The sequence below is a fragment of the Cupressus sempervirens genome, chromosome 10, assembly GCF_028749045.1.
Source record: "Cupressus sempervirens isolate cs-2001-9-10 chromosome 10, ASM2874904v1, whole genome shotgun sequence".
NCBI lineage: Eukaryota > Viridiplantae > Streptophyta > Pinopsida > Cupressales > Cupressaceae > Cupressus > Cupressus sempervirens.
Window position 1 is genome coordinate 892337353 of NC_143127.1, and position 8361 is coordinate 892345713.

At 35.8% G+C, this 8361-nt stretch overlaps 1 long non-coding RNA gene across 1 annotated transcript; it reads right to left on the reverse strand.

Moving 5' to 3' along the window:
• Positions 1–782: 782 nt before the first annotated feature.
• On the reverse strand, positions 783–1214 carry LOC149536859 (uncharacterized). The gene is made up of 3 exons (XR_016357027.1): positions 1122–1214; positions 956–1021; positions 783–869 (listed from the first exon to the last, which is right to left on the reverse strand). It is a non-coding gene; the product is annotated as an uncharacterized LOC149536859 (long non-coding RNA).
• Between the last annotated feature and the right edge of the window lie 7147 nt (positions 1215–8361).

Below are 8361 nucleotides of genomic sequence, written 5' to 3' on the forward strand. Positions count from 1 at the left end.
TTTTAACAAATAAAGTAATAGGTTAAAGACTATTATTTCTAAGGTATTATGTCATAGTATTTTAATTGTAATGATCTTAGACTAATGATATTCTTGAAGGTAACTTTGACATGCAACAAGAAAGACAACCTACAGCCAAGTCTATATTGTGCCTACAACCAAAGCCATAAATGCTCACAACCAAAGCCACTAGTGCACATAGCCAAAGCCATGGATGCTTATAGCCAAAGTTACAAGTGTTCGCAGCCAAAGCCATGAGTACATGAAGTCGATGATCACAATTGTTTACAACTATTCACCAGAACCAACTTCTTTGCAGTTTTTGAGAAATACTAATAAAGCAAAAAATAACATCTACTAGTTGGTAGACATAATGGCAACTCTCTAGCAATTGAATTTAATTTCATACATGCACATATCTAATTTAATGTCATACACGAACATATCTAATTTAATGTCATACATGAACAAACATATAATATAAAATGATAACCAATAATGTAATATACATTAACAAACACATAATATATTATGATAACCAATAATGTCGTATATGAACAAACATATCATATATTAACCAATAATGTCATACATCAAATAAATGTCATACATCAAATATAGAATGTCATATGTACATCAAATGTATGTCAAATATGTCTCTCTGATGCCTATATATATACATGGGGAAGGAAATAAGTCTCTATATATATATGTATCAAATATCTCAACTACATATTTTCCTTCCCACGAGGGGAAGGAAACAAGTCTCTTGACATCCTCTACCGTCGTGTGGAGGGAGACAGTGGAGATGACGGGGCCCTCCTGACACGCTCACTTGACCTCTTGTTGAGGCTCTTCTCCAGGTCCAACTGATACAAAGAAAGTAGATATGAATCAATATTTATTATACATTGAAATCAAATATATGTACACACAAAATCAATTATTTTCTTACTGCCAACAAATAGTCACTCTGTAAGTCCACCTCAAATGCTCGTGGACGATCAGGCGTGACAAGACCCTACAACAATTCAATAAATATAATCACTTATAAATAACATTAGAAATTTTGAGATTAACTATTATAAACAACAACTAAAACGAAGAAAATTCTTTCATACCTCCGTCAGTGGCTATGAGCTAGCCATAGCTGCGGCCACTCCACTATCAACAGACTGTCGCAGATGAGGAGGTGTGTCCGACATCATGAGCTGCATGTCATACAATACACGTTATATCTAACATGAAACATGGAATAAATATAATCAAATGAATTAAATTAACATGAAACAACTGTACCTGTGTGAAGCTCGTATGATGTCTCTGCTCTGTGTCTGTGGTAAAGGTTGAGGGTCCTGTGGAGAACTGATGCACATGCATAATTTTTTTTGTCAATCCTTAATATGATTATGTAATAAATATTTGTATTAATTAAAATGATTAAATTGATACATACCTCAAGACTCATCGAAGGGACAGAAAATGGGCCTGGAGGATTGCTGCTAGGCCCAGCAACACTTTGACCCTAAATTTTGAACAATTTCAATAAATGCTAATTAATTAATCATTCACTATACATATGAAATGTGATCAAATTAGTAATTTACCTGCGTGTCAATGCCAAATGTCTCGTTTAGGAACTCATCGGTGACAAGCCCATCATCCGTAGCATCTTCGGCATGAGTACCAAATGTGCATAGGGATCCGCATGAAGTGCACATGTGACCATGATGCATAGAAGGCTTCCCCTCAACTAATGGGCTCGTGGAATGGATGAGGGTCTGCGTCAAAGCATTAATGGTCCCTAGAGTGTTGGCTTCTATATGTTCCTTCACAACTGAAGGAATAATCACATGCTCATGTTGTGGATGGACCACAGGTGCCCTAACTACATTAGGGTCACGACGTGCTCCTGGCCTCTCAAATGATGACCCCCCACCTCTACCTTGGGAGTCTAACATATCAAAATATTTGGGGATCTCCCCAAGGACAAACTCACAATATAATTTCTTCAAAAAATACATGGGGACCTCGTGATTGTTGCAAGGAGGGGCATCAAAAACCATCCACCATCTATCCCAAAAATTATTTCTAATAGCATCGTGTATACACCAATGGATGGGAAATCGTTTAGTACCCTCACTAACAGTATTTGGCTCACCGAGTTTTCTAAATAATGCACATATACTACCTTTTGATATTTCTTTTTTTTTAACATCTTCATATGACAATTTATTTGCATAAAATCTTTTTTGTTCATCCCTCTTAGCCCACCAAATATCTAACTGACCACTAACTGAGGCTATCTGAGTGTTAATGGATTCGAGGGATGATGCCAATTGAGCCCTCATTGGATTGGTTTGTCCGAATTCTTTCAACCGAGCAATGAGTCTTTCTAATTCAGTTTTGCCTCTCTATATTTCATTTCTTATATTTTCTTGTGTGCCTGGCGGAGGTCTTGCAATTGGTTCTTGAGGGTTTTGTAGATTTTTTGATTGATTATGGACATTTCCTGATAAAAAATCAATTGAAATCCAACTAAATAAACAAATCTAAATGAAATTTGTAAAAACCCTACAAAATAATATCAAAAACCAATAAAACAATATGGAAAACATATTAAACAATGCAAAGTTAAGTTTATATCATTTACCTCATCGTCGTCAGTGTGCTCGTTGTCTTGGATTTCGTTGGTGAGGAGGCATTTTGGCAAATGGTGGTGAATTTTTTCTATCAAACCTGCGTACGTGCTGTTGGAGAGCCAAAAAGCAAAATGAAAATGATGTGTCGTGGGTCTACAACCCATCATATAACTTTTTGGATATCAGAATAGCGCGTACGTGCTATAGCACATACGTACTATGGCTTGGGAGACCCAAGTCATAGGGCATACGCGCTATAGTGCGTACACGCTTTCGCGCCTACGCTCTATTGAAAATTAGAGAAAAAAAAACCTTGTCATCTTTTTGGCACCACAACTCGGTGCATATGCCCCACAAGGAAACAACCTTTCCTTTATACCAAGTCCTAAAACAAGTATTGAGTCAGCCTTGTAAAATGCTGTACTAATATAAAATTTCCTTATTAAAGGATAGACTTTGTTAAGATCCATTGAAATACATTTAGTACATATAAGTCCCTATTGGTTCGCCTCACAAGTGGTGTGTGATAATCATGCCCAAGGCCTTACTTAGGAATAGTTTATTCAATCTAAAGATTAATTCTCCCACCATGAGGTGCATTTAATTTGTCAATCCAGGGATGTATACTTGAAATGTTCGGCACAATATGCGCACTAGGTTCCTTGAAGAGTCATTATGCTTATGCTGCAGGAAAGTAAAATGCATATAAAGAACCTACAATAGTGCTATAGGAAAGTAACACACTTAACTCCTTACTAAAATGAATACTGGAAATACAACTCTATGTTAACCTATATTTCAACCCAGACCATCCACTATAACTGCTCTTGTAGATGCTATAGAAACACGCACAAATTATGATGCCGTAGGAAGAAACTTATAACTTTTATCTCAAATACTAGAAATGTTGAAAGTAAATATACACTACTCTAATCTAATCCACCTCCCAAGTGGGCCCTCTTGGTTGGCTTTTGCTAATTTACTAACATAAAATGTAAACCAAGAATCACTTCATTATATTTCAAAAACTCTTACACAAGAATAATACATAAAACTACAAATAACTTGCTACAAGAGTCAACAATGTTTTTCCACAAACCTTTTCCAACCTCTAAAACTATTGATCCAATTCCTATAAATAGAGGATTGACACTTATTCTAAAACAGGAAGGAAAACAAAATGACTAAAAATCTGCTAGAGAAGAAGGAAATAATAGCTCATGATATAGGCAATAAAGTTTGTGTAACTAGTTGAGCACAATTGTAAATGTAGAGGGAATGCAACAACACTTCATCCTTGCATTCCTAGAATAATAGCTCCTCCTTTGTAGTAGCCATGTCTTCTGGTACCATAATGATTCCTCTACTGTAATTGGGATTTGAATCTCCTTCTTCAATGTTGTCGACCACTCTCCAACTTCTTCCTTCCCTAGCAAGTTAGCTACAATGCAAAAATATTTACACAAATAAGCATAATCAAATTAAATCCAAATATTAGATCATACATTTTGATGGTTATATGAAATACTACATTATATGTATAATATTGGCAAAATATGACATAACTATCTACCCATGGTTTAGTAGTTCTATCTGGACTTTATCATAAGTTCAACTAGTTATGAGTTCACAAATGTCCTAGCAGTATTAAAACAAAATAGAGTATTAAAATTAACATAAAATAGAGGCAATAATTGGCCTCATCATCTGCCCCCTGGTAAGTTTAATGCTTGTCCTCAAGCATTGCATCTTTTGGCCATTGATCAAAAGTCTCCAACCTTAGTCCTCCCTCGCCTATTACTCTAGAAAGTGTAGTAGAATCCTCTTTTTCTTTATCAGATTGTTTAGGTAAAGTGGACTGGGTTTCTGAGGGTACTTTAGGGATTTGTCCTCTCATTATAGGGCTTCTTCGCACAAGGATTTCTTCAAGCACCACGACCTTTATCTTGCTAACCCTTTTCGATGTCTCTACTATAGGAGTAGCTACTGCAGGAATCGACTTTGTTTTCTTTTTTTTTGAGACTGCAGGGTTTCATTTTTTTGCTGCCAAAACTGAAGTTTCTTCTTATAACTTTTTTTTTCTCTTTTCTCGAGCAAAAGAAGGTACATTTCTCATTTGAGTGGCTAAAGGCACATTTTCTTGCACCTTTTTGGTTTTCGTGCCTTGGGTGCCTTGCTCAATAGTTGTATTAGTGGAGACTACATTATCTTGGCTAGGCTGCACATTAGGGGCAATCTGAGGCTGTAGGGTTTTATGCTGGAAAAATTCTGCCCATGGCATAGGAGAAACATCCCTAAGAGATCTTTCTATGAGAAATTTAATTAGGGCATGGTAAGTAACAGAATTGTCATTTCCTTTTTGGGTTTCCTCAGCACTAATGCATAACATATTGACCAAGAAATTGGGGACATTTACTGGAAAATTATGCCTTACATAACTGAGTAACTTAAAATGACGTGCATGCAAATTAAAAAATCTTCCTTCATAGGTAAAATACCTAATAATATGCATGGCCAACTCACTATATGGTAGAGGAATAGACATTCTTTTTCACCCCTGCTTAGTAATATCCAATGGAGGGTCACCTAGTAGGGAAAAATGGGCCCTAGCTGATTTGGCATCGTACACATTGGGGTAGCGTTCCCCTATTGCTAGCAGCCAAGTTACTTCTGCTATTCATTCCTTTGTGGCAATAACTGTTAATCTCCATACTATTGCTTCACCTTCCTCAAATATATTTGTAAATTAAATAGTTGTTTCTTCATCAAACTTTGTTAATTTTAGGAAATATCCTAGCTAGCCACATGCATTGAATCTTCTTACTGCTTCTACATCAAAAAGTAAAACACTATGTTCTACTAGTTCATGTCACTGCAACTGACCTCCCATTTGTACTTACTAATCTAAACCTCTTCTCTGTTTTCAACAATTACCTTCTTCCCTTCTGTGAATTTAAAACTTTTTCCTTATAAACCACAAACCCTTTTTACATTCTTTTCTGTGAATTTCCATCATGAACAATACATCATGAACAATAATAATGTGGTTTTAATGAGAATAAATCATAAATATGCGAGAATCGCTTCAAAATTTAATTCACATCACATCTAATTTAATTTAGGTCACATCTTAGTTTGATAATGAGGGATTATTTGGGAATAAAGGTATGACACTTGACACTTGCGTACTATGGCAACTGGATTTTAATCAAACAAAGAGAGAGTACAGATTTGAGAATCTTTTAATGAATAAATAGAAATTTCATTGGGAATTAGTAACCTTCCTTTCCCCCTACGAAACATAGACAAGTGTCCTCACTTGTCTTACTTGGCACGAGGTACAAAACTGGCATAATGCCACAACGATATATTGAATGCAGTAGTAGATATAATCATTGAAATTTGTGAGCTAATTTTTTTTTTTTTTGAAAATCTTATACCTATTAGTTTGATCATTGCACGTGCCAGATAAAGGTGGTGAGAGTGGAAGAGTGACAATGACAACATACATCAATGGACTCATCATATTATTGAAAGCATAGAAAATGATGGCATGGTAAGTGGGTGGGTAGTAGAGAAAGAAATGAGATGAGTTGAAAAAGAAGAATTGAGAAGGTGAATGGAGAATTGAACTTTATGTAAACATAAAGTTTTTATTATGGGCATGCTCAAAGGAATTCTTATTGAAGAGCTATAGGAAGAAGGTTGGCACCTTCTATTGTAGGAAGTGTTACCTATTGTTTGTTTGAAATTGGTTGCTAAAATTGGTGTAGGAAGTCTTCTTTTGTTTGGGGTTGGCAATACAACTTTAGCTAATTTCCATTAACTAATAACTTGAAGTGTACTAGATCAATTTTGGTCAACTGGATTGCTTCATTTGCAAATACATGGCTTATTTCATAGGGACCCAACCATCGTGTCTACAACTTGCTTGGTATGTCTTTAAATCTAGAATCATAAAGTAATGCCCAATCTCTAGTTTGAAATTGCTTACTCTTAATGTAGGAGTCATGCCATTGTTTCCTTTGCTTCTGTATAATTTATGTGCATTCCAGGGTAGACTTGCGCATTTCATCCAAAGAATTAAGATGCAGTAAGCACTCTCTTTGTGTTGCAGGAAGATCAATGTTTAACTCCAGTGCTATTCTTAAAGTTTTGTGTTCAAATTCAATGGGTAAAATTGTGGCTATTCCATACAAGAGTTAAAATGGTGTGAACCATGTGGTGGTCTTCCATGTTGTTCGATATGCCCAGATAGCTTCTGGTAGTCTGATGCTCCAATTTTTGTGGTACAAATGAACTATCTTTGTCAAGATGGCTTCTATCTCTGGATTTGTAAGTTTTGCTTGTCCATTAGTTTGAGGATGATAGGGGCTTGATTTTTGATGTCTGATATTATATTCCTTCATGAGTTCTGTGATCAGATTGGAAGTGAATTGAGCACCCTAGTTAGTAACAAGTTCTCTGGGTACACCATATTGAGTAAATATTTCTTCATACAAGAATTTGACAAATTTATGGTCACAAGAATTCTTCATGGCTTTAACTTCGACCCATTTTGTCAGGTAGTCAGTGCATACAAGGATGTAGAATTTCCCATTGGATGAAGGATCTATTGGACCAATGAAATCCATGCCCCATTTGTCAAATGGTGATAGCACCACTTGTGGATTGAGAGGCATTTCATCTGATCTTGTTGGTCAGCCCATCCTCTGACATTTATCACACTTTCATGCATAACTGGTTGCATCTTTATGGAGTGTAGGCTAGTAGTAACTAGTTGTTAAAATCTTCGACACTGTTCTTTTTTGCTGCAAAGTCCCCCCACATGGTTCATTATGACATGCATCTAGAATGTCATATGTCTCATCTTCTCGCACACATCTCCTCATAACTTGATCAAGTCCAGTGTAAAACAGTGTGCTATCAATCCAAGAGAAATTGAAGCTTTTCTCTACAAGTAGTCTCTTATCCTTGTAAGAGAAATGTGTGGGCATTTTGTTAGCTGCAATGTAATTAGCTATGTCTGCATACCATGGGGTTTGGATAGAAATATGAAATAAATGCTCATTTGGAAATGTATCATCTATCAAAGTAGTATCTTCTTCATCATGGTGGATTCTGGACAGATAATTAGCTACCACATTTGCTTTCCCAGGTTTCTCAATGATTTTGATATCAAATTCCTGCAAAAGAAGTAGCCATCTTGCTAACCTGCCTGTAATGGAAGGTTTCTTCATAAGATATTTAATTGCTACATGGTCAGTATGAACAAATATGGGATAACCAGTTACATAATGCCAAAATTTATTCAAAGCATAAAATCCTGCTAATAGGTCTTTTTCATTCATTGTATAGTTTAACTCTGGCCCATGGAGGCTCTTACTGATATAGTAGATTGCATTTTCAAGGTGTTAAGATTTTTTTCCTAGGACTACACCTATGGCATAGTCAGAAGCATCTGTATGTATTTGAAAAGGCAAAGTCCAATTAGGAACAGTAAGTATTGGTGCAGTTGTCAACAGTGACTTGAGCTATCAGAAGGAATCATCACATTCCTTTGTCCAGGCAAATTCAACCTCTTTGGTAAGAAAAATATATAGAGGACTAGCTATTTGACTAATTTTATTGAGAAACCTCTTATAATAACTAGTATGTCCTAGGAAAGATCTGACTTCTTTTTTCTTTGTGGGAATAGGGAGTGTGAGAATTACCTCTA